Source organism: Lithobates pipiens, unplaced genomic scaffold (genome assembly GCF_037356315.1).
Source record: "Lithobates pipiens isolate NorthernLeopardFrog02 unplaced genomic scaffold, aLitPip1_a1.2 Scaffold_11, whole genome shotgun sequence".
Lineage (NCBI taxonomy): Eukaryota > Metazoa > Chordata > Amphibia > Anura > Ranidae > Lithobates > Lithobates pipiens.
Genome location: NW_027507696.1, coordinates 21,487,570 through 21,515,403, shown reverse-complemented (window position 1 = coordinate 21,515,403; position 27,834 = coordinate 21,487,570). Strand labels below are relative to the sequence as shown.

General features: G+C 43.2%; 1 protein-coding gene across 4 annotated transcripts in view; it reads right to left on the bottom strand.

Moving 5' to 3' along the window:
• CDC42SE2 (CDC42 small effector 2) overlaps nt 1–27,834 on the bottom strand; it is a 160,544-nt gene that overhangs the window by 109,507 nt on the left and 23,203 nt on the right. For 2 of the 4 annotated variants that reach the window (XM_077469777.1, XM_077469769.1), the window contains exon 2: nt 17,580–17,675. The exons of the other annotated variants lie outside the window; for them this stretch is intronic. The gene's annotated coding sequence lies outside the window, so the exon portion shown is untranslated. The remainder of the gene's footprint in view (nt 1–17,579; nt 17,676–27,834) is intronic. 4 annotated transcript variants of the gene reach the window in all.

Here is a 27,834-nt window from a genome sequence, read left to right as displayed (position 1 = left end):
AGATGTCCCTTCACTACCTGTCCCATTGCGGAGATGTCCCTTCACTACCTGTCCCATTGCGGAGATGTCCCTTCACTACCTGTCCCATTGCGGAGATGTCCCTTCACTACCTGTCCCATTGCGGAGATGTCCCTTCACTACCTGTCCCATTGCGGAGATGTCCCTTCACTACCTGTCCCATTGCGGAGATGTCCCTTCACTACCTGTCCCATTGCGGAGATGTCCCTTCACTACCTGTCCCATTGCGAAGATGTCCCTTCACTACCTGTCCCATTGCGGAGATGTCCCTTCACTACCTGTCCCATTGTGGAGATGTCCCTTCACTACCTGTCCCATTGTGGAGATGTCCCTTCACTTCCTGTCCCATTGCAGAGATTTCCCTTCACTACCCGTCCCATTGCTAAAACAGGAAATGAGAGGAAATTCCAGCAAATTAAGGGAATTCCTTGGGGGACCCCCAAGGTCACCAAAACTAGTGTGCCCATTCAAAGATTTCCCCTCTATTACTTTTCTGGGGACAACCCAAAATTTGGGACTTTTTCTTTCACTTTTAATGATAATGGTAAACAGAACAAAGAGGGTGACTCTCCCTAATGGGGGGCACAGACGCAATAAAAACTGACAAGATCGGCCAGCAGGATCACCCAATAAGCACATTTCAGCCAGTTCATCAGGAACCTGATAAAATTCTTACCGTGTATGGCCAGTCTGCTGTACAAAGAAGTACAGGAAGGCACAAACAATATGCACTGTATGATATTTTATCATCATTGCTTCAATATGAACTGATAGGAATAGGGGAACTGCCATTGCTGACCTGTTTTTGAAGGTGCATGCTCAAAAGTGGTCATATTTGTCTTTTACTACCTGGTGTGCCTTTAAGTTGGGGCAAGCAAGTGTGACGAACACGCACCTTGCAAAAAAAGAACAAAAAAAAAAAAAAAAAAACACAACAACCACCACACACAACCTGTCAGGTTCCATTTAAAGTGTGGGTCTGAAGAAAACAAAAAAAATTATTATGTATATATCTACAAAACATGAACATTTCGTGCCCGTTCACACAGGGGCGACGCGACTTGCAGCGCGTCTCACAGACGCGACCTGCACACGACTTCAGCGGCGACTTGCAAAATGACTTCTGTATAGAAGTCAATGCAAGTCGCCTGAAGTCGCCCCGAAAATACTACAGGAACCTTTTTCTAAGTCGGAGCGACTTGAGTCGCTCCTATTAGAACGGTTCCATAGTACAGAACGGAGCACGACTTGTCAGGCGGCTAAGTCGCCTGACAAGTCGCGGTAGTGTGAACGGGCACTTCCTCATCTTTTTATCCCTTTAAAAATGATGCAAGTATAAAAAAATACTGTAACTTTCTGCCAAAAATTCAGAGCGCTCCTAAGGTCTTGTTTGGGTGTATTTGCTGCAGTAAAATCGCAATCCGTGTTGTCAGCCCCGCCTAGTTCTTTCCTGCTGGACTACAGAATCCTCCTAGCTTAGTGTTCCCCATCTGCATACTTTGATTTGTCAGAACAAAGCCGCTGCCTTGACCCCCAAATACCAGTCCATGCAATGTGCAGAGTGAAAGGGTTCTCGGGAGATGTAGTTCTGGGGGCATGCCTACATCAGTAGGTTCTGCGCCAAGCAGCTGCTTTTACTAGCAAGTAAAAAAAATTAAAAACAAACAATGCTTGGACTTTATAGGGGGAAGAGGGAGGCTTGAGGTCAAATTTAGGTAATGCCTGGAAATACCCTTCAAAAACGAAAACTGCCAAGCTCTTCCTGCTCTTTGTTAAACAGAATAGAGTTTCCATTGGATTGTTGGCTGACAAATAGAACACTATCCATACACCATGCAGACCTCTCCCTGCAGCACCTGCCTGCATTGTTGCAGTGGAAGTAAACAAGAGCAAAAGGCTATTTACCTTTAGGTTCAGAATGTCACTGTGTACTTGACGTTAAAGCAGCTTCTTCAGGAAGCCATCTGGGGAAATTCAGTCATTTGCTTAGTAAACGCGATTTGTTAAAAAAAAAAAAAAAAGCTACAGAGCGGCTGATAACCAAGGCTCCACATCCTGTGTGATCTTAAAAACAAATGGTTTTCTAATTAGGAAATATGTGGTGAAGAGCAGGACACCCACTAGCCTCAGCGATCAGAGCAAGTTAGGCCTCTTTCACACTTATGCGACTTTGCAGTCCCAAGTCGCACGACAAGTCGTTCCCCGTGATTTCAAATGATAACCATTCATATATGTGCGACATCAAGTCGTGCCGACTTCAAAGTAGTCCCTGTACTACTTTGGCCTGACTTTCATGCGAATTGAGGTCCATAGACCTCAAGTTTACACTAATTCCTGGAAATCAAGTTTAAAATCACATCAAAAGCCTGTGACTTTTAAGTCGCAGCCTGAAATGGTTTTACTACACCCCCTTTCCTTACCAGGCATTTTTTTACGTTTTCAGTGTTGTGACCGCTTGACTGACAATTACTCCGAGGGCTTGTTCACACCATGTTAGGCCCCTTTCACACTGGGGCGCTTTGCAGGCGCTACAGCGCTAAAAATAGCACCTGCAACGTGCCCTGAAACAGCCGCTGCTGTCTCTCCAATGTAAAAGCCCAAGGGCTTTCACACTGGAGCGGTGCGCTTGCAGGCCGGTCAAAAAATCTGGACATTGCATGTGATTTGCAGTGCTGTTGTGAATGACATGCGATCTCGCACAGCGCACCAGTGCGAACTGTGCCTTAAGCTTAACGCGTGTTACAAGCAGTGTGAGGGTTTTCATCTAAAAATCTATTCAATGGGGTTGATTTACTAAAAAAACGGAGAGCAAAATCTGGTACAGCTGTGCATGGCTGGAGTGCTGATCAGTGTATTCTGACCCTCCTGTCAGAATACACTGACACACACAATGAGCAGGGAGGGTTCCCCCTTCCACATAGAATGCGTTGATGGGGGGGGGGGGGGGGGGGGTCTGGGTAATTTTCTTCATAAAAAAACAAAAACAAAAAACACCCATCTATGGCCAACATAACACATGTAACTAGCTTAAGGCATAGGGACCCTGATGGTAACGCTAACAAGATGCACATAGAAAGTACAGCACCTTATGGATAGTTTATGTTTGGGATTTTTTTTTTTTTACTATTCATCTTTAAAATGTGTGTTTTGCTTACACAAACTATAGCATTTCTCATTATGCAGCGTGGCCACCCATGTGCATTGTTTACTTTTAGGCTTCTTTAATGGATGCTTGCATTGCATTAACATTTATCATTTAAACACTCTTTTTACAATACTGCCTTGGTTTTAAACAAAGGGGAAAAAGGAATCCATCTTTAGTACAAAATAAAAAAATAAAAATTAAAGATGCGCAGAACATTTTTGTGGTTGTAAAACATCCATGCAAAAAAACATCATTTAGGGCTCATTCAAAAATCGGGCAAACTGGCCCATACAGGGCAAAAAAGCCATGCAGTGTGGCGCTGTGCCCGTTTTTGGGCGAGTGTACAGACTCACCCTCAGCTTCGATTTTTACAGGTTTGCAAGGATGGGTGAACAGAGCTGGACACACAGGGGGCGATTTCCTCAAATGGGAGAGTGCAAAATCTGGTGCAACTGTGCATGGTAGTCAATCAACTTCTAACTTGAGTTTGTACAATTAAGCTTTGAACAAAAAAAAAAAAAAAAAAAAAAAAAAAAACCTGGAAGCCAATTGGTTTCTATAAAAAACTGCACTAGATTTTGCACTTTGAAATGTTAGTAAATCAACCCTACACTGTCTGCTTATAGCTGTACCTTGAGCAGTTCACACTATAGCGAACACAGACATTGCATGTGATTCGCACCCGCACTGTGGTGTCGCTCACATGCGATATCTGTGCAATTGGATTAACACACCTTTCGGGTGGAGCTCTGCTTTAACACTTGTGTTTTTACCCTGGCAACGTTTACAAAAAAAGCCACATTTGGCCAACTATACTGTTAAAGAGACCAAAAAAAAAAAAAAAAAAAAAAATCGAAAGGTTTCAAATGCATACTTGCAGCATTTTTCTTTACATATCCTGTATATTGTTTTATTCACTTGCACTAGAGTTCTCCTCTTCTGGGAGAGTCTATTTACAGTCTGGCCCAGATTCTCTGCTTATCCCTTTTACTTCTGTATATAACCTTTTATGTATAAATGCTGGGAGAAATTAAGGGAAATATTATAGAGAGTGTCACTGGAATGACAGCGCTGAGTCTGCTGGGGCTGGACGCTCCAGTCCCAACAACAGTCTTAAGCAGGCCATGGATGGATTGAACCTTGGCCGGTTCAGCAGGGACCGACTGAGATTCAATTCATCTATGGGCAGGCTGCTTTTCCTGAAGTGGCTCCATCAATCTACTTCAGTACTACCAGCCTGTTGGATTTTTTGCAAGCAATTACTGCCGGCAGCTTTAGCCACCAGCTGTAATTGAGTTTTGCCAGCGGGGAAGGCTCCCCACCGGCAGAACACAATAACGCTGCGGAGAGAAGCCCCCCCCATCTACACTGACTGTGCTAATGGCAGAATGAAACTATGGGATCGATTTAGAGATTTTTTTTATTGTTTTTACTGGTAAAGGCAACGATCTGCGATTTTTAGTGGGACTGTGACATTGCGGCAGACAAATCTAACCCCAAATTACACTTTTTGGGGACCAGTGACATTATTGCATTGATCAGTGCTATAAAAATGCACGGATCAATGAAAAAATGACACTGGCAGGGAAGGGGTTAACACTAGGAACGATCAAAGGGTTAAGTGTGTTACCTCAGCGTGTTCTAACTGTAGGAGGGATGGGCTTACTGAAACACGACAGAGATCACTGGGAACAGCAGATCCCCGTCATGTCACTAGGCAGAACAGGGAAATGCCTTGTTTACATAGGCAGTTCCCCGTTCTACCTGTCCTCTCCACGATCGCGAGCCGCCGGCGGACAAAGAGTCCACAGGACCCACAGGCACATGCCCGCTATCATGCTTTTACGAACTGACTTACTGTAAGTAAGTCTGCAAACTGGCGCAGGAAAGACATTCTACCGACGTATATCGGCGTGAGCAGGTTGGCAGGTGGTTAAAGCCCCAGAATCATAATGTAAACTGGCCAAGGCCATATTGCACCAATGTAAATACGCCTTGCTGTATCGGAAGCATACAACATGTACCAATCATTCCAACAAATGGATAAAATAGATTTTTCAATGTGCTTGTGTTTTCAAGAAAGTAACTAGCAGCACGGGGAAGAGGAAAGTAATCGTGTCCAGTTACTTGTAGAAATCTTTTCTTGAGTGACACTGTGATTATACTGAAATATAACAGCATGTCTGCAATGGAAACCCCTGTGATCACTCGTTCATTTCCCCTGCCCAAAATGAAAGTGTGCCGCTGCCAAGAACATGTAATGGGATCGGACACTGAAAAAAAAAACAAAAAAAAAAAAAAAACCTGTTTCAAGAATGTTCTAGGGCCTGGCAGTGTTACTGATGTCATACATTTTTCAGCATTTTAAGGCATATTAAAGAGACTTTTGGCAGGGATTGGTATAAATGAACTTGGCTCTTTAATAGCTGCTGAAGTCTATATAGCGGAAAAGAGCAGACATTTCACTAGCAGGGCAATGCAGACATTAAGTGCAAGGTCACTTGTCTGCTAAGATGGCAATAAGCAATTTTATAGTGTAATCAGCAAATTATGCAACAAACCTGTCTAAAGAGAAAAAGGATTCATGAAAAACGGTAAAACATTACCCTTTTATTATTTTATTACAAAGGGAAGCGTGAATGTGATAAGCATGAAGCTGAATTCCAGGTATGGATTTTAGAGCATAATTATATTGGTCCAGCTTGGATCAATATAATTATACACACGCCCTACCTGTGGAATCCCTATGAAAGCAGATAATCACTGTAGTTGGCATCGCTACTTCTAAAGTGATCGCCACGGTCTTCCAGGTTCCGTGCTGAACAGCTACCCGGCTGCATAGTGAGCACAGATGCCATACACAGAAAGCCTTGCATTTTTTTTCAATGAAAAGGATGAGCTGGAGAGGTATGACGATGTCACGATTTCCACCTTGTCCAATCAGAGAATAGATTGCATTCACTGAGAAACACACAAGGTGTTCTGTGAATGGCAGAGGACCGGTAAAGACAGCAACTAACACTGTAGTAGCAGTGTCTACTACAGTGATTATTCGCTTCCCCATAGGGTTCCCACAGATAGGGCATGTGCTTACTTACATTTGTCCAAGCTGGGTCAATACAATGTTATAAATTCCATTGCTATAATGCAGCTTTAAGGCCCCATTCACACCTGAGCATTTTGTAGCTTGAAGCCTGAAGCTACAAAACGCTGGAGAGGAAATAAATCTATTATTCTCAATGGAGATGGTTCACATCTCCACTCCAAGTCGCCTGAAGCTCAAACAAGTTCTGGACCCTTTTTTGCAGATTTGGGCGTTTTTCTTCTTTTTACATTGGGGACCTTTTGCCCTGCACAAAATTGTGGCAGAACACGGTAAAAACGCTGCAAAATCGCAATAAAAACCCTGCAAAAAAGCCACAAAGTTGCGGTAAAATCGTGCGCTTTTCTGCCTGAAAATGCTATGCTCGGGTGTGAATGGTGCCTTGAAGTGGATTTAACCCAATGTCATCCTTTCTAAACTACAGCCACAGGGGTTATCTAGAAGGATATACATGCCTCCTGCATGTATCTTTACCTATCAAATGTCTCCCCTCTGTCTGCTATGAGACCCGAAAAACTGCAGATTCTGTGGGTGGGTCTGTTTTCTGGAGCTCGGTGGGTGGAGTCGTGATGTCAGTAGACTCCCTGCCCACCTCTACACTCCCCTTGTCAATATGCATTTTCTCCTGTGTGTTTCTTACACTGAACTTCTGCTATGATCACTAACATCCAGTGAAAAGACAGTAAATTAACCACATGACTTCAGCATGCCCAATTATGCTGAGGTGTGCAACATCCAATCCTTGCAGAGCAGCAGAAGAAAGGAGTGGGAGGGAATTAAAAAATAATGCTTGTCTCTTAGGCTAGTGCACAAGATATGTAAATCACCTGTCACTCACAGCAAGGGGGAGGATTTGACAAAGTTTGTCAAGATTTATCTCACTGAACAATAAAAGAGGATTGCTCTGAGCCGCATTAACTCTTTGTGGCAAGACTGGGCTCAAATGATAGGAAATCTTATACTCTACATTATGACATCAAAATAAATAAATAAAACATTTTTGGGTTTACATCCACTTTAAGAATACTTCTTCATTAACTCAAGTGGAAACTTGGGGGGAATAGAGTTTAGGTAAACAGATCGTTTATATAATAATACTTAAAGTAAAAGTCCAGGCGAAAACTAAAATCCCTGCATCTATAGCCACCAATAGTCTAACACTAGCCTATCTTTAGTATCACTTTAACCACTTGCCGACCGCCGCACGACGATATACGTCGGCAGAATGGCACGGGCAGGCATATGGGCGTATATAGAAGTCCCTGCCTTCCCGCGGGTGGGGGGCCCGATCGGGGCCCCCCCCCGGTGCCTGCGGCGGTCGGCATTCGTTCGGGAGCGATCCGGGATGAGGGGGCGGCCATTCATTCATGGCCACCCCCTCGCGATCGCTCCCGACGAATAGAAATGCTCCGTGACATCACTTCCTCTCCTCACAGGAGAGGAAGTGATGTAATCTCTCCTCCGTGTCGGTATTTTTCGTTCCGGCACCGAGGAGAGAGGATCGGTGAGTTGCACCAACACACCACACGTACAGTAGAACATGCCAGGCACACTCACACCCCCCCCTTTACCCCCCGATCACCCCCCCAATTACCCCTGCCCCCCCCCAGTCACAGTGACACCAATTGCATTTTTTTATTTTTTTTTGCATTGGTGTCATTTGTGACTGTAATAACTGTTAGGGCAGTTAGGGTTAGCCCCCTTTAGTTCTAAGGTACCCCCCTAACCCCCCCAATAAAGGTTTAACCCCGTGATCACCCCCCGTCGCCAGTGTCACTAAGGCTGGGTTCCCATTGCAGCGGTTTGAGAACGGATGTGATTCGCATCGCACTGCAGTGCAAATCACATCCGATCTCTTTGCGATTCGAGTTCAGCCATACAGATAGTATGGCTGAATTCGTGTCGCACCCGCCGCAAACTCGCACGGGACCCTTTTTTTGGTCCGCAGCAGAATCGGATCGCATGGGTGTTCACACCATGCGATCCGAGTTTGCAGATCGCACTGCGATATGCGAACTGATCTGGGGGTGTCATTAACATTTCACTGACACTCCCAGCAGTTCGCATAGGGCAGTGTGAACTGCCGCCGGGAGGCATGCGATGAGGGAACCCGCCGCGGATTTGTGGCGTTCCTGCATCGCTCCAGTGTGAACCCAGCCTAATAAGCGATCGTTTTTCTGATCGCTGTATTAGTGTCACAGGTGACGCTAGTTAGGCAGGTAGGTATTTAGGTTCGCCGCAGCTTTTTATAGCGCCAGGGACCCCCATATACTACCGCATAAAGCCCCCTGATTGCCCCCTAGTTAACCCTTTCACCAGTGATCACCATATAACGGTTACAGGTGACGCTGGTTGGTTAGTTATTTTTTTATAGTTTCAGGGCACCCGCCATTTATTACCTAGTCTCACTAGTGTACCCCTAAATTTAGGGGTGTCTACTTTCCAAAATGGGGTCATTTGGGGGGCGTTTGTGCCATCTTGGCATTTTATGGCCTTCAAAACTGTAACGCCCTTAGAAAGCCTGAAGGCGGTGCTTGGTTTTCGGGGCCCCGTACGCGGCTAGGCTCCCAAAAAGTCCCACATATGTGGTATCTCCGTACTCAGGAGAAGCAGCAGAATTTATTTTGGGGTGTCATTTCACATATGCCCATGGCATGCGTGAGCAATATATCATTTAGTGACAACTTTGTGAAAAAAAAATAAAAAAAAATTAAAGTTTGTAATTTTCCCGCTACTTGTGGCAAAATATAAAATATTCCATGGACTCAACATGCCTCTCAGCAAATAGCTTGGGGTGTCTACTTTCTAAAATGGGGTCATTTGTGGGGGTTTTGTGCCATCTTGGCATTTTATGGCCTTCAAAACTGTAATAGGTAGTGAGGAGTGAAGTCAAATATTTACGCCCTTAGAAAACCTGAAGGTGGTTCTTGGCTTTCGGGGCCCCGTACGCGGCTAGGCTCCCAAAAAATCCCACACATGTGGTATCCCCGTACTCAGGAGAAGCAGCAGAATTTATTTTGGGGTGTCATTTCACATATGCCCATAGCATGTGTGAGCAATATATCATTTAGTGACAACTTTGTGTAAAAAAAAATAAAAAATTTTTTTTGTCATTATTCAATCGCTTGAGGCAAAAAAATAAAATATTCAATGGGCTCAACATGCCACTTATCAATTTCCTTAGGGGGTCTACTTTCCAAAATGGGGTCATTTGGGGGGGGTTTTGTACTGCCCTGCCATTTTAGCACCTCAAGAAATGAGATAGGCAGTCGTAAACTAAAAGCTGCGTAAATTCCAGAAAACGTACCTTAGTTTGTAGATGTGGCAACTTTTGCGCAAACCAATAAATATACAGTTATTGACTTTTTTTTTACCAAAGACATGTGGCTGAATACATTTTGGCCTAAATGTATGACTAAAATTGAGTTTATTGGATTTTTCTAACAACAAAAAGTAGAAAATATCATTTTTTTTCAAAATTTGCGGTCTTTTTCCATTTATATCGCAAAAAATAAAAATCGCAGAGGCAATCAAATACCATCAAGAGAAAGCTCTATTTGTGGGAAGAAAAGGACGCAAATTTTGTTTGGGTACAACATTGCATGACCGCGCAATTACCAGTTAAAGCAGCGCAGTGCCAAATTGTAAAAAGACCTCTGGTCATTTACCAGCAAAATGGTCCGGTCTGAAAGTGGTTAAGGTCAATCCAATTAGTTAGAGTAAGCTAGAAATAAATTATAATACAATGTGTAAATGAATATATGATTTTACATTTTGATCACAGGATACATTCAAAAGCGGTTGTAAGGGTTAATTTTTGTTTTGTCTAAAAATAAACATGGTACACTTGCCTGCTTTTTGCAAGTGGCCCCTCGCCACCTTTTCTGGGGTCCCCCGACATGGTTTTTGGCTCCACCTCTTCTGTGTCTGCCACCACAGCAAGCTGATGTTATAGGAGGCAGAAGTGTAAACTCGTTCCAGAGCTGGGCTGCTTGTGTCTATAGACATTCACAGCATTGCTTGGCCCTCCCCCTGCTCTCTGCTCACAGGATTAGATTGACAGTGGCAGAAGCCAATGGATCCCACTGTAGCCTCTCTGTCCTGTGAGAGCAGCTATAGACAGGAACAGCACTTGACTGACTGAGGACTCCGATAAGTATTTAGAGGGGTGATAGGGGGATACTGCAACTGGGACACTTTTTTAATCTTAAAGGGGTTGTAAAGTAAATTTAAATTTTTTTTTAAAATAAAACATTTTTTACTTACCTCCACTGTGCAGCTCGTTTTGCACAGAGTGGCCCCGAACCTGGTCTTCTGGAGTCCCTCGGCGGCTGTCTCGGCTTCCTCCTGCTAGTACTTCTCACGTTCACGCAAGCTCCCTCGCATGGTGAGAAGCACTTGCGGGCGTGCTTCCGTGATACAGCCGGCGGCTATAGCCGCTCGCTGTAGCACTCGGCCCTGTCCCCTGGCGCGCTACGTCATTGGATGCGATTGACAGCAGTGCGAGCCAATGGCTGCGCTGCTTTCAATCCATCCACTCTAGCTAATTAGCGGCCAGGCTGAGCAGCAAAGAGGACGTCGGGGGGAGCGTCAGGTAAGTAAAACGAGGGGGGCTGGCACTGTCAGATGTTTTTTCACCTTAATGCAAAAAAATATTTACCTTTACAACCCCTTTAATGCAGGAATTGCATTAAAAGGTAAAAAATGACTTGCCTTTAAAACCACTTTAAGGTCTTTACCAATTAAGTTTAGTTTGGGCTTGGATAAAGGGGTGTAAACATTGTAGTGACACAGGCGGGCAGCAAAGTGGTGTAGAGGGTAGCACTCTCGCCTAGCAGTAAGAAGGTTCGCTGGTCGAATCCCAACCACGACACTACCTGCCTGGAGTTTGCATATTCTCCCTATGCCTGTGTGGGTTTCCTCCGTGTACTCCTGTTTCCTCCAACACTCCAAAGACATGCTGGTAGGTTAATTGGCTTCTGTCCAAAATTGGCCCTAGTATATGAATGGGGACCTTGGATCGGCTCCTTGAGGCTGGGTTCACACTGCTGCGGGGGGAGATCCGGATGTGATTCGCACCGCAAATCACATCCGATCTCCGTAGCGATGCGAGTACAGCCATACAGATAGTATGGCTGAATTCGCATCGCTCCCGCAGCAAACTCGCACGGGACCCTTTTTTTGGTCCGCAACAGAATCGGATCGCATGGGGGTTCACACCATGCGATCCGATTCCTGTGCGAGTCGGCAGATCGCACTGCAATATGCGGACGGATCTGGGGGTGTCATTAACATATCATTGACACTCCCAGCCGTCCGCATAGGGCAGTGTGAACTGCCGGCGGGAGTAATGCGATGCGGGAAAACGCCGCGGATTCGCGGCGTTCCCGCATCGCAGCGGTGTGAACCCGGCCTGAGGGTAGGGACTGATGTGAGTGTGCAATGTACAGGGATAGGGACAATTGTAGACACTCACTCAGGTTGAGCTGGATGGACTGGTGTCTTTATTCAACCTTACTAACTACTAATCCCTATACATAGACAACTAGGTTCCCCAAGGGCCGGTTCCCACTGGTGCGATGTCCGACATCGCATGTGATTCGCATTGCAGTGCAAATCACATGCAATGCGATTTCAGCCAGATAGTATGGCTGAATTTGCATCACATTCGGACCAAACTCAGGACCCTTTATTTGGTCCGCAACAGAATCGGATCACATGAATATGTGCACACCGATGCAATCCGATTCTTGTCAGAATTTGCAGTGCAATATGCAAACTGATTTGGGAGGTGTCATTAACTTTTAATTGACACTCCCAGCAGTTCGCATAGGGTAGTGTGAACTGCTGCCGGGAGACATGCAATGCGGGAACCCGCAGTGGATTCGCAGGCTTCCCGTATCGCTACAGTGTGAACGGAGCCTAAAACTCCGCATTCTTGCATTCCCCTTATTTCTCAAATACCATTTTAAATCTACAGTAAAATCTAGTAAAAGAAAAGTAATCCAATATCAACGTAGAAACATGCAAAACAATGCAAACACTAAAAGCAAAACAGATCTGCAGACTATCATGATGATTATGATATGTTTATTAAATAAAGCAATTTAAAAACTATGCGATTAATAAGGTGGCAGTTGAAATGTAATCACGACCTACGCTGCAATGCAGGCAGCTGACAAATCAGAAATGGATTTCTCTAGTGTATGTTCTTCTATGTACATTTTCGGAATTCAATCACTTACTATAATGCTATGAGACGAAGTCTGACCTCCGGGTCCTATAGAATGTTTTAATGAAGACATCTGCCAGTGATGGTTTAATAGAGCTGGGAGGCAATAAATGTGCTCTGTAATTTACAAGGCTTATCTCTATTCTATACAAGCTGGGATGTCAGCATGGAGTATTATAGTGGCTATACAGAAAATATTACCCGTTCATGACACTAACCACTGCTCTAGTCTACAACATAGACAGTTGCAAAAGAAAAGCTAAAATAATAAGAATATTAATAAAACGCCCAAGGCATGATGCAAACTGCGTTTACAAAGAATAAGTGTATGCTGCGTACACACGATCGGAATTCCGGCCAGAAAAGGCCCGATGAGAACTTTTCATCGGAAAATGCGACCTGTGGTATGTTCCATCAGAATTTAGCTGTCCGAATTTCCACCAGTCAAAAATTGATAGCATGTTCTCAATTTTCCAGACGGAAAAACTTTCTATCGGTAATTCCGACACGCCAAAAATCACGCATGCTCAGATTCAACTACGAGACAGAAACTATTGGCTACTGGCTATTGAACTTCCTTTTTCTAGTTCCGTCGTACAAGTTGTACGTCATCGCGTTATAAACGATCGGAATTTGGTGTGACTGTGTGTAGGCAAGACAATTTGAGCCGAAACCATCAGAGCTTTTTCCGACGAGAATTCCGATCGTGCGTACGCAGCATACAACTTGTATTTAATGTTCCTATATTCCAAACTCCCATAGCAAATGGAGGGTTTTCCTTTTCTTTCTTTTTTTTTTTTTCTTTCCTTTTTTTTAAACTGCCTACTACATCCAAAATCCCAGCCTGAAATAAACAGGGTTATATAATTTGTGCAATAAAAGACGTGTATTCATTGCTAAACCGTTTCCCCCACCACTGTAAACAACTTCACATTCAGATGATGCTGGATAAAATGTGTGAGGACACAAAATAAAAAATTGATCTAACATTCCTGTAGTGTCCCTCTCACTACATATGCGTTATCGGGCCCAGGTTATCAAAAGCTGTCATCACCAGCCTAGATATTTGTTCTTTATGTCACATTCTGCCCATGGACATTTCAATGGCGATATATGTAACAGTGACACATGTGAGTGTACACGGGCCAAACTTGTTATTTAACCACTACTTCAATACAGGGCACTTTCCCCCCTTCCTGCCCAGGATCATTTTCAGCTTTCAGCGCTGTCGCAATTTTAAATGACAATTATGCGGTCATGCAACACTGTACCCAAACAACATTTTTAACATTTTGTTCCCAAAAATAGCGCTTTCTTTTGGTGGTATTTCATCACTTTTGCTAAATAAAAAATAAAATATATTGAAAAATAAAAGTTTTTGTTATAAAATTTTGTAAATAAGTAATTTTTCTCCTTCACTGATGGGTGCTGATGAGGCTGCACTGACGGGCACTGTTGAGGTGGCACCGATATGCTACATTGATGGGCACTCATAGGTGGCACTGATGAGGAGGCACTGTCAGTCTTTACCGATTGGCATCTCTGTCAGACACCATATCAACAATTGCCGCGCTGCGCGCGCCTGCTTGTTATCCTGATCACGCCCAGTCATGATAACAGAACCACTTTGCGCATACCATATTGCTACATGGTGGGCGGAAAGTGGTTAAGGACTGAAAAGGACTGCACAAAGTGTTGGTGCTATATAAAATTATGTATAAAAACGAATACTGTACTGATTAAACGAAAATTGTACAATTTGGTATCGCACGAGAAAAGTTTTCGTGCTTGTCTCTTTGGATATTGTTGAATGAACCGCCATGATCAGCTCTCGAAAGCAGTGTACTAACAATCAGATTATCATATGATCAGGCCAAAAGCAGTTTCTGGCTGGCTAGACTTGTCCAGGTTCGACACTTTGTAACCAGTACTCTAAAGCCAGCCACACATGGACTCAAATTTGGCCAGTTCAGCAGGCACCAGCCAATTTCGATCCGTGTATGGGCAGGCTTGTTGTACACAAGTCGAACTACTGATACACTTCTCTATAACCAGCTTGTTGGAAAAATTCCACGCGATCAGCGTCACTGAACCCACTTTAGCTGGCAGCTCTAATCAGTGTATTCTGATCGGGGGGAAGGCTGCCCACCATCAGAACACAATGGCACAGCAGGAGTGATTCCCCATCCACCTCAAATGCGTGAATGAGAGAATTGGATCTTTTTTTTCATTCAACTAAATGGCTGCATGAGAAATAGTGGGCATCGTCTCTGGAGATCATATAAAAAAAATGTTGGCAATGAAAAATGCAGGATAAGGGGGCTGTGAGCAAGCCACAAAGCTGAGAGGCCTATTTAGCATTAGCTGTATGTTCATGTGGGTAAAATCTGTGATTCATGCATCTTTTAACTCCTATTGAGTTCTGCAATGTGTTTAGTATTGTGCTCCTACACTAATGCATGCTGCATTTTGGATGCACCATACTTGGGAGCCTGGAGCCCCCATAGAATACCTTGTACACTGTGCTTTTTGACCAGCACTTGCTTTAGTTTACAGTCCTAAACACCAATTGAACTTTTTTCAGGCATGCTATGGAAAACCAGAAAAAAAAAAAAAAAATCTACAAAAAAGGGAGATTAAACTGCTTGGTACACACGATCACAAAATCATATGAAAAATACAGGATTTCAAAGCGATCATATGATAATCTGATCGTTAGTACAGAGCTTTCGAGAGCCAATCAGGACAGTTCATCCAACGTTATTTGATCAGACATACACGAAAAAAAAAAAAAATTCATAGAATGCCCGATCGTACAATATTCGTGTAATCAGTACAGCTGTCATTCGAAAATGCAATATAAATGTATTACACAATGCACAACAAATGACATAACAAATTTTTATTCTGTCGATTTGAGATAAGCTTGCAAAAAAGCTTGCAAAAAACAAAACAAAACAAAAAAAAGAAAACGGACATTCATTCGACCAGTAATCTCATTGTGTGTACCACGCATAAGAGGTCTCCACACAACAACCAATTTGTTTCCACTGCCAACTACAAAATGAAACAATGACTCTGGTTGTATGGGCAAGACATTTGCTTGGTAGCATATTTTTTATACATACATGTCATTGTTTATTCTTTTGGGTGTTCCAACCTCCTACAGGAAACCTCAAATTATTACAGTCACCTGAGAAGCTGGCATTTTACCAACAGAAAACACCCATTTACTATCTTGACTAAAAATATCCTATAATAAAAAAAATAATTAAAAAAAAGGAGTAGTATTTCATCAAAGCAATAATATTCAAGTACAATGTAGTTAATTATTAGAAATTAATTGTTAGAAAGGTTGCTCTAACTTAAAGTGGAGCTGAAGTCTTTAGGACAGACAGAAAGGAGGCAGGCTATTATTACAGAAGAGACATTCAATGGCGCTTCTATAACATTATGCACTTAGCTGCCTGCTTGCAGCGATCTCTGGCACGTGAACGGAGCTGCGCATGCACAGATCAGCTTACAGTGCCAGGCTGAACCCTGTGTGCTGGAATGACTGGCTGCTGCACATCTACAGGAGTCGGCCTGTAGATGTGCCTGGTGCCAGACAATAAAGATGGCGAGAGATGGGGACTGTTTGCAGGAAAGGTGAATAAGCATCCTTTTGTTTCCACTTAAAATTAGGAACTCTAGTTTGCCTAGCACCTCAAAAAAAAAAATAAAAAAAAACATTCCTAACGTGTCCTTGACTTAAAAAAAAAAAAACTGGTATGGAGGAGGAGACAGAAGAGAGGACCTTATAAAAATGTTTCCGCGGTTATACTGTGCCCCCTTTAGTAATGGCAGTCTCATAGATCCCAGCGCTCTGGTCCCATCTCCATCCTACTTTCCTGCAGGGAGTCTGAGGAGTATGGGGCTGCGTTTTCATACATCCAAGGTCGAATGTACAGCTGGATCGGTTCTTCAACCCGCATGTAAAAGAACAGTTATGACAGCTGTAGAATTAAGCCAACATAATGTTTGTTTTTTCCTTCTGCCAATGAAACGTATAACTGCTGTAATACTGGTGAGATGTTTGCCCAGAGTTGGGCTTAGACTCAGTTTAGTCACATTTGTGTAGGTAGGATTGTTTTGTACATGTTCCCATGGTATACGGCACAAAACATAAATTGATCCAAATTGTTGCAATCAAAAAACATCTCAAATAGGAACAAATGCCACAGGCAATATTAAGCATTTTAATCTAACGTTATACCTGTCTAGATTTCATAAATGCTTTAATGTTGACATTATTTGCTAGGTAACACAGAACGTATATGTGCCAAAAGTTCTAGGGCCAGCTCACACCAGAACATGGGCGGTAAACCCGCACCACATTTAAAAATGCAGTGCGTTTGCCTGCACCAGATTGCCACGTCCAGTTGCTGTATGTATTTTAAAGTAATGCGCGCACTACTTTTGGTGCGGTTCCAGTACCATTTCAGCCCATTCATTTGCACTGCACATGGATCCCATGAGAATCGCACAGGGACGCAGTAAAGCCAGTCACATCACTGACCCATCTCTTAACCTGGTCAAATCAGAGAATGCTTTGCATTCATTAAAAAAATGCAGTGTTCTCTAAATGGTACAGGAACACATTTTTCAATGAATGCAAGGTGTTTTATGATTGGACGAGGTGAAGCCAATCAAGTCACTGACCCATCTCTCAACCTTGTTCAATCAGAGAATGCTTTGCATTCATTGAAAAAAATGCAGTGTTCTCTAAATGGCGCTTGTGCCAAGCGAGCAACTCCCCGTGTTCACTATGCAGCAGGCAGCCGCTTGACATGGAACTCGGAAAATAGCGGCAATCACTCTAGAATCTGTGGTGCCCACTACAGTGAATATCAGCTTCCACAGGGTTCTCACAGAAATTGCATACGCATACTTACATTAGTCCAAGATGGACCAATGTAATTGTGCAAAAAAGGAAAAATCCTCATCTAAACTTCAGCATTAAACTCTGCTACCAGTGCCCAGGGTTTTTTGCCATAATGTGCAACTATGCACAACATATTTACACTTTACAGCACACTTACCTTCCAAAGCGCCCTTCTCAAGCAATGCGAGGGTCTCCTGCGTCACTCGGTTACCTCCACCAGCAACTTAGTTCTGGTTCAACATCTTCAGCCAACCTGATGGGAGAGGCAAGCTGATGTAACTCATCGGAGTTCATTCATCCCAGCACCATAGACATGTCAATGTACGCAAAGCTGTGCATGCACGACTCTATACATTCAGAAAACACATTATTGCCAGTCAAAAGAGCAGCTTTCAATGCAGACGATAAATACAATGGGGTTTATTTACTAAAGCTGGAGAGTGCAAAATCAGGCTCACTTCTGCATAAAAACCAATCAGCTTCTAACCTCAACTTATTCAATTAAAGCGGTTGTATACCCACAAAAAAAAGGCAAAGGCATAATGAGCTAGTATGCACCGCATACTGGCTCATTATGAAATACTTACCTTAGAACAAAGCACCAGCATCACCTCCCAGTCACCACTGAGGGAGCCAACATGTTCCCTCTGCGTTTCTTCCGTGTTCGCAGCTCCGGTGCTGTGAGTGGCCGGAGCCGTCAGTGGCTGCATGCAAGGTGAATATCTCCTAAACCGTACAGGTTTAGGAGATATTCATTTCACCTACAGGCAAGCCTTATTATAGGCTTGCCTCTAGGTAAAATGTGAAAGCGGGGTATACAACCCCTTTAAGTTTTGGCAATAAAACCCGAAAGCCGATTGGTTTCTATGCAGAAGTGAGCCTGATTTTGCATGTTTTAGGTTTAGCAAATAAACCCCAGTCTCTTCTGCAATATTATTATTATTATTTATGGTACTTGTATAGTGCTGTCAATTTACGCAGCGCTTTACATATACATTGTACAGTCACATCAGTCTCTACCCTCAAAGAGCTTACAATCTAAGGTCCCTAACTCACATTCATATACTAGGGCCAATTTAGACAGACGCCAAATAACCTACCATCACGTCTATGACTACTTGCCAGAAATGCTTTTTATTTTAAAAACTTTCATTCCACTTTAAGCTGGCCATAACCTAGAAGATTTTCAATACGTCCTGATACAACGAAGGTTCAATAAACTTTCATGATAACCACTGTTCAAAAAGGACTGCAAATTGACCAAATACCAAAAACTGGCAAATTCCAGATGAAAAGATTTTCCAACAGGAGTGCCCCCAAGGCTCTATTCTATCAGAAGTTGGTTTGGGGACAGTGAAAGAAGGGGAGGATCAGAGAAGACAGGATCAAACAGCCTTTTTACACATTATGAATGAGTGACTTGTATAGCGACTTGTATAGCATTGCAGAGGATTAACCCCTTAGGTTGCACTGAGTATAACAAGCATGCTTTACTGCATATACAGCATGGTTTTACTGTTGTGGGTTTAGTAACACTAAGAAAAATTACCAAATGCAGAAATCTGATATTATACAAAGTTCATTACACGGAGTCTGATTGTACAAACATTTTAACCTATACCTGTTATCTATAAACCAAAGTGGTCTGATTCCTCCAGCAGCTGATAGGTATACACCCATGTCTTATATAAAAAAATATAGTCTAGGAAAAACAAATCACATCAGTGCCTACGCTGTCCATTTTATTGTGTTTCTCTAAGATTCGAGAAAACATTTTATCCTGCTTACATCTATCTTGTTCTGTTCTTGATCTGTCAGCAGTTAGGTTTGATTTATTCCACTACTGTGCAGCACAGCAGAATATGTTGGCACTTAATAAAAATGAACATTTCTATGGGAAAAAGTGGGTTGCAACGATTTCTCGGAGTGTTATATTTCCAGACCTGGTATAATATCAAGAACAAATGGCTTGGCACAGAATTTAAACAGCAAATATACAGTTTGGTCATTTGTCAGGTTATGTGTAGAGCTAATAGTATCTCACTAGCATTACGATAGACTTCACAGAGGTCCATACTGGTCTAGGCCAGCAGTCTCCAAACGACGGCCCGAGGGCCAGATGAAGCCGATATCTGGCCCTTAGGGCACTATTCCATCCACTGACACCAAAGAATATGGCACTATTCCCCCCACTGACACCAGCAATGGGGCAGAAGTCCTTCCACTGACACCAGCAATGGGGCAGAAGTCCTTCCACTGACACCAGCAATGGGGCAGAAGTCCTTCCATTGATACCAGCAATGGGGCAGAAGTCCTTCCACTGATATCAGCAATGGTGTACTATTCCTCCCACTGACACCAAATATTGAGCATTGTTTACTTCTACTAGATGCCAGGACATTTTCTACTCCAACTGGCCCTCGTCTGCCCTGTCTAAAGTCTGAAGGACAGTAACCTGGCCCTGTGTTTAAAAAGTTTGGAGACCCCTGGTCCAAGGGATAGGCTCCTACTGCGGGCACGGTCTTCACAAAAATGGTGGCCACTTATATGCAGGCACCTACTTTGGCCTGTTTTCATTCCATGACTTGTCTTAATGTAAGATAGATGCAGCTCGTGGTTGGACTTTTCTTTGCTGGCATACTGTATACGGTGGCATGATGCATCTATGTATACAAACTCTTAAATAGAGAGCAGGTTTCATGAAAAATTGAGTCATGTCTGCTGCTATATTTGCTGGAAGAAAGGACCAGCATTGTTATAGAGGGGGAGAAGGGCCAGCTGTTTAACACAGCTGTCAGATAGTGCAAGACAGTATAGATGATTACAGTCTTAAAAATGGAACTCCAGCAATGGAAAGGCCCATTGACAAAGTCCCCTGCCCTCTGACTGCTTTCAGTACTTTGAGATATAGTTGCGATATATGTAGCCAAGTTTCTTAAGATGGGCATCGGTTATGAATGCAACGGTTAAAAAATAGGGCATATAAGCAAGCAAAATACAAATACCTCAAAGTAAGTTTTAAAGCGTACCTATGGGCTCACCATCCCTGTTAGCTCTGCAGGAATCCTCTGATCACTTCCAGAGATCCCCCAAATCCTGGGTGCTCTAATATGCAAACCATATTAACTATAGCTGGTATAGACATGTGTCTCACCCCCCACTGTTGGGGCATAAGATTTCCATGGAAATCAATGAAGACTGCGATGTGTATGCACAAAAAAAAAAAAAGCATAACCCAGCGCAACCCAAGAGATCCAAAAGCTGCACTCCTGCGCTCCAGTGGTATGCTCAGAGGTGTATATACACTGGATTTAATGTGTCAATTCTTCACAATAGCCATAAGCCTTGCTGCCCACTCAGGACAGTCAGTATCCTTATAGACTGGGAAACGCCAACAAGAGAAGGGCGCACTGACCTAGCGCATTACCATAATAAAATGTATTGAAAGACAAAAGCAACAATTACTATACTCACAAACGCACGAAAAATAAAGGCATGTCATAACAAGTGCATGGAAATTGTCTCCGGGTCTGCTTAAATTAACCGGTGATGTTGGAAGACCAGAGTCCGTATTGACTGACGCATTTCAATGGGGAAAAATCCATGCGTTTGTGAGTATAATAATTGTTGCTTTTATCTTTCAATACATTTTATTATGGTAATGCACTAGGTCAGTGCGCCCTTCTCTTGTTGGCGTTTCCCAGCTAAGAGATGTTGCAAAAGTGGGAACAGGCAAGTCTTTGGGGGTACTAGAGTTAACAAGGGGACTTTTATAAAGCATAAAGCACCCAATGAACAGAAATCCTTTACATTTTATTTTGCTGCAGTAAGTATATTGAAGAAAAGTTTGCTTTCTATGTGGGCACAAGACCACCATGGTAAAACAGCAATAGTTAAGAATACAAAAGAGCTACTATGTTTTACTAATACTAGAAAGCTACTATGTTTTTCTATTTTATACTAACAATACTAGAAAGCATGTATTTGTTACTGCTAGGACGGAAATTCCATAGTCAGTAGATGTATTTTTTTTTTTTAAACCTTCTAAACACACAATGCAGAATACTACAGCTGCCTTTCATGAATCTGTCTTTGCAATGTCTAAATAACTATCTGAACAGCGATCTGGTATTTTAAAACACATGAAACACATTGAAGTCATCAAAAAGGATACAATTAAATAACCACATTCTTTCCATTTTATTGCAATGTCTGCCCTTAAATGAGAGAAATCGTTTATGCAATGACATTAATGTGCATTGGCAGAAACTACAAGTATTTTTTTTTGTAAAAAAGCTTCTGTTAACTACAACTAATTTCATATGCTTTTCATTGTAGATGGTCCTTTAGATAGGCCTATGGTAACTGACTACATGTGTACAGACTTTATAGAAATATTCCCACGACAGGAGAGGTGAAAACTAGTTATATTTCTGCAGGCATTCATATGGCTGGCAAGACAATGCTGCAAACCCTGATGAGACCTGTAGCAACCAATCAGAACTGTGTTTTCATTGTAGTGTAGAAGACATAAAAGACACTATGGAGCTAGTCAGATGCATTGACTTTTTTGAGCTGCAAGTACACTATGCTGGTGACTGCTTCCCAAATAATGTAACCATCAACTTTGATTTTATTGGCTGCATGCTTGTCCCGGGTCGGTGATTTTGAGAAGGTTGAAGCTAGTAACAGTCAGAAAACTAAAGTTTTTCAAAAAGGAGGTCACATGCCTACATGGTAATATTAGTACAAGCTCCTTTCCAAAAAGTTAAAGTGGTTGTAAAGGATAAACCTTTTTACCTTTAAAGCATTCCCTGCATTAAAGTGGTTGTAAAGGTTGAAGGTTTTTTTACCTCCATGCATGAAGATAACAAAAACAGCCCCCTGATCCAGTGATGTGCATGAGAGCTACTGCTCTCCTGGGTCTCTGACAGCAGTGGGAATGGCCAATGAGAAGGCAATCGCAGCCAGTGAGCCAATTAGGAGAGAGCAGGGTGCAGGCCCGAGGACCAGTTCTGTATGTCTTATGGACACACAGAGCGGGGCTTGGATGCGAGCATGCAGAAGTGCCCCCATAGTAAGCGGTTTGCTATGGGGGCACTTGGAGAAGCCCAGAGCACTGCACAGAGCAGGTAAGTATAATACGTTTATTTAAAAAACAGCATTTGAGCGGGTGAGAGCATAGAGTCAACATCGGAAGAAGAACAGAGGGAGAAGACAGCGGAGAAGACCAGGCAAAAGAGCGAGAAGACAGTGGAGGAGACCTGGCAGAAGACAGCGGACAGAGGGAGAAGAACCGGAGAGGGGAGAAGAACCGACAGAGACAGAAGACATAAGCAGAGGAGGCAGAAGAGGCGGAGAGGGGAGAAGTCGGAAGGGATGCCGGAGCTGCTTAATAAAATTACTTTAAAAACCTTTGTACTGCATTTTATTTTTGACACTTTAGGTGAATGGGTAGAGGTACAAAAGTACCCCATACTCATTCACATTGGGTGAGGGCCGGGATCTGGAGGCCCCTTGTTAAAGGGGGCTTCTGGATTCTGATAAGCCCCCTGTCCGCAGACCCTGACAACCATCAGCCAGGGTTGTCAGGAAGAGACCCTTGTCCTCATCAACATGGGGACAATGTGCTTTGGGGTGGGGGGCGCAGGGCCCCTCTGCCCCCAAAGCACCCCCCCCAATGTTGAGGACATGTGGCCTGGTACGGTTCCGGAGGTAGGGGGGCACTTGCTTGTCCCCACTCCCTTTCATGACCTGCCAGGCTGTGTGCAAAGATAAGGGTCTGGTATGGATTTTGGGGGGGCCCCACGCCGTTTTTTTTTTGGTGTGGGGGTTCTCCTTAAAATCCATACAGACAGAAGGGCCTGGTATGCTCTTGGAGGGGGAACCCATGCCTTTTTTTTTTTGGCATGGAGGTCCCCTTAAAGCTCATGAGAGCACAAGTCGCATGCCAAAGTCGGATCAGTCAAGACCGCGATCCGACTTTGATCCTACTTCAGCCCATTGAATATCAATGAAGTCGGATCACAGTCAGACCAAAGTAGCGCAGGGAGCATTTTCAAAGTCGGACTGACTTGTGTCGGACCAAAACCCCCAAAAGGGGAGAGGGGGACATTTGCTCACCATACCAGGAACAAGCCGGCACCGCTCCAGACAGAACCTCCTCGCCACCGAAGTGGGGGTGCTGTCGGCCATGAGGGACGCTGCGACTCAAGCCTAGACCCGGTCGTATGTGACCTCATGAGGCATTCAACAGGCAGGGCCAGCCCCCGTCCAGTGGGGCCAAGTCACGGCTGACCTAGCATGTAGCAGCAGTGTACACGCGATCGCTAGCCAGACTGGGGTGACCACTGAATCGAATGTCCAGCCCGTCGCCCAGCCCGGTAGTTGATTGTTGTTTTTATTAGATTTTTTCTGGTGAGATCTACAAACAAAAATAAAAAAATGCCAGGACTAGAGATCCCAGCGGGGGAACTAGGTCCTTACTCCTGACTAGGCAGAAAAAAACACAAACTGAAGGCCTATAGCAAAGAGGGGGGGTGTATATCACCTAGGACTGCCCATAGGCGTACCAAGTCTTTTTTTTCTGCCTAGTGTCCTACTCCTGTAGGGAGCAATAAAACTCTATGGCTCTGAATAAAGAAGGCTGTTTCTGTCAATGAACAAATGAGAAACATTGATTTTCACATACGCTTTTGATTTCAACATAAGCTCCCAATGTCAGAGCGTTTGTGGTACCAGTGTGAACCCGGACTAAGGGCCTATTCATACAATAATGCAGAAGGCTGCAATGCATTGAGGCACACTGCATTAAGGCAGATTATTCAAAATGAATGGGTTGTCAATACCATAAAACATAGGAGTGTTGCAGCGCAATTTAGACACGTCTTGTAATGCAATGAACTCTGTAATGTTTGCCATGGGCAGGCCACGTATTTATCTCATGACAAATGTTCTTTAAATATTTCCAGCAATATTCTAACTTATATTCCCTTAGTAAAATTCTAGCACTCTTCAATGTCATAAAATGTAAATAATAATTATTTTCCAGAATAAACATAGGTGACTAGTACAGGTGTGTTCTGTATCTCAGTTATGATATGGTTTAGAAAGAGATGACGAGATATACTTCTCTACATACCTAGGGCAGTTGTAACTGTATTTTACTACACACCCTATAAAAGTCACTACCTATAAAGATCCTTTACATATCCCTGTAAAGCCTATAAAGTAAACAATGCTGGTTCTACATATGTACAGTATTGACTTAGCAGCACAAGAAATATGCAACGCCTTCCCAAACCAGAAAGTAAAAACTTCAATGGAGGACAAGCTACATACACAAAGAAAATATGAAGGCCTAATATTTAGGTGTTTAATGTAAAGTATTTACTGAAGTTGGCCATACACTGTTCGAACTTCCAACATGTAGGGTTGGTTCACACAAGATGCAGTCTAGTGCGTTTTTATTCTGCATCAAAAACGCATTGACAGCGTTTCACATAGATTCAAATGATCCTAGTTCACACTAGTACAGTGCAGTCAACAAAAAGTAGAATATTTTTTCCTGTATAGAACACATCTGGAATGCAGCAAAATTAAGAAAAAAATGCACAGGAATGCACATGTCCACAACTGTCCACAGATGACAAACCCGACAAAATTCTCTTAGCCTCAGTTCACTTATATGCGATGTGGGAAACGCAGCGAACCCTGGGAGTTTCCCTCACTGCACTCAAATTGCACAGTGTTCATGCAATCTGCTGCGGAAGTCAATGTTAATATTTATTTTATTTGTATAGCGCACAACGCGAACTGAATCGCCTCAATTAATGAAACCCCCGAAACAGCTTGCAAAAAACAAAGTGTGATCGCCTGAATTGGATCACATGGGTGTGAAGTCACGCAAATCGATATGCGATGCAGGAAATAAAATAAAATATTTAAAAAAAGGGTCCTGCGTCATTTTGGTGAGGATGTGGTGCGATTTGAGCCAAACATAATGAATGAGCTCAAATTGCACTACAAAGAACCACATGTGAATCCTGTCCAAATCACATGTGGTTCCACCAGTGTGAACATAGGCTTAGCCTGTAGCCCCGTTGGCCCTGTCCCACCGGACATCCTTGAAATAAAATGTAAAAATGGTAGGAGTTGGGCAGAAAATTGTTGGCCACCGCCAGTTGTTGTAATACATTCTGCACTCAATCTCCTGCGCTCGAATGTGGTGCTCCAGATATACCAGGCCTTCCAATTGTCTAATTTATATTTGTAGCTCTGAACAAGCCTTGCAGGATTCCTGGGACCATGGGTATCCCTTCAGGTGCAGCACTACAAAAGCAACAAAAAGAAGGCGCACCAGCTTAGTGTATTACCATAATACACCATTAATTGGCAAAAAAAAAAAAAAAGCCAATATTATACCCACAAACAATAGAGTAGGTACACATATCAAGAACCTAATATCAACTGTCTCCAGCATGCCCAATAACAAAGGAATACCCCTTTAGCGTCCAATATGGCTTAAGCATTTCGAGGGGCAGCCCCTCTTTTTCCGGGCCAGAAAGCGATCTGCTGAGAGCCTGAGCCAGCCTCTACCACCCCTTCCACAGTCCGGCAATCCAGTGAGCGCTGGAGGGGCAGAGCAGAGAGCAGTAATTGACAGTCACCACTCTCAGAGTGGACCCGAGAACTGAGCGATCAGAGGCTTAGAGCTGGCGGGGTAGCGGGCATATATGTGGTAGCGTGGTAACTGGCCTTAAAGTGGTAGTATGGTCATTTTGTTAACTTTTACCTACAGGAAAGCCTATAATAAGGCTTACCTGTAGGTAAAAAAATATCTCCTAAACCTGTACGGTTTAGGAGATATTCCCCTCGGTATGCGCCGCTGACTGCAGCGGCGCATGCGCACAAGGGGGTTCTCTCCGTGAAAATCTGGCAGCGCTCGTGCGGCCGGACTGAAATCTCCCGCGCGCATGCGCGGGAGTGACGATATCGCGGCTCCGGCCACTCACAGCGCCGGAGCCGCGATACCCGGAAGAGACGCCGAGGGAGCATGTCGGCTCCCTCGGCGTGGATCGGGCCAGATGTCGGGGCCTCGTTCTAAGGTAAGTATTTCATAATGAGCTAGTATGCGGTGCATACTAGCTCATTATGCCTTTTGCTTTGCAGGTTTAAAAAAAAAAAAAAAAAAAAAAAAAAAAACATTGCGGGTTTACTATCGCTTTAACGCTGAGCTGCCACATATACAGGTGCATCTCAAAAAGTTAGAATATCATAAAAAAGTAAATTTTATTTCAGTAATTCAATTCAAAACGTGAAACTCATAGGGTTCATTACACACAGAGTGATATATTTCAAGTATTTCCTTCTTTTAATTTTGATGATTATGGCTTACTGCTAATGAAAACCTAGAGTTCAGTATCTCAGAAAATGAGATTATTACACATTACCAATAAAAAAAAAAGGATTTTTAATACAGAAATGTTGGCTTACTGAAAAGTATGTCCATGTAGATTATAGTATGCACTCAATACTTGGTTGGGGCTCCTTTTGCATGAATTACTACATCAAATTGGTGCGGCATGGAGGTGATCAGCCTGTGGCACTGCTGAGGTGTTATAGAAATCTAGGTTGCTTTGATAGCGGTCTTCAACCTGTCTGCATTGTTGGGTCTGGTGTCTCATTTTCCTCTTGACAATACCCCACAAATTCTCTATGGGGTTTAGGTCAGGTGAGTTTCTGGCCAATCAAGCACAATGATACCATGATCAATAAACCAGTTATTGGTACCTTTGGCAGTGTTGCAGGTGCCAAGTCCTGCTGGAAAATTAAATCAGCATCTCCATAAAGCTAGCTGATTAAAATGTGACACTAGGAGTCTACAATATTAAACTTTTTCACAATATTCTGATTTTCAGTAGCTGTAAGCCATATTTCATCCAAATTAAAAGAAAGAAATGCTTGAAATATATCACCCTGTGTGTAATGAATCTATATAATATACCACTTTCACTTTTTCGGCCCCTTTCACACTGTTGCGACTTAAAAGTCCCAAGATTTTGCCGCGATCTCAGGGAAGGCCTGTTTAAACTTGAGGTCTATGGACCTCAACTAGCATCAAAGTAGTACAGGGACTACTTTGAAGTCACACAGATATGAATGGTTATCATTGGGAATCATGGGGTATGACTTGTCATACGACTCTGATGTCCAAAGTCGCAGGAAAAGTCGCACAAGTGTGAAAGGAGCCTTCACTGTTCAGTTACAGGGTGGGGTACGGAGGAGATCTGCAAGTGAAACTACTGTATAGAAAAGTCAGAGCTGTGTAAATCTGGACCGGATGGGCATAAATACAAATCACTTAGCAAGTAAAACAGCTCCCATGGAAGTATTGAACTTTTATATACTGT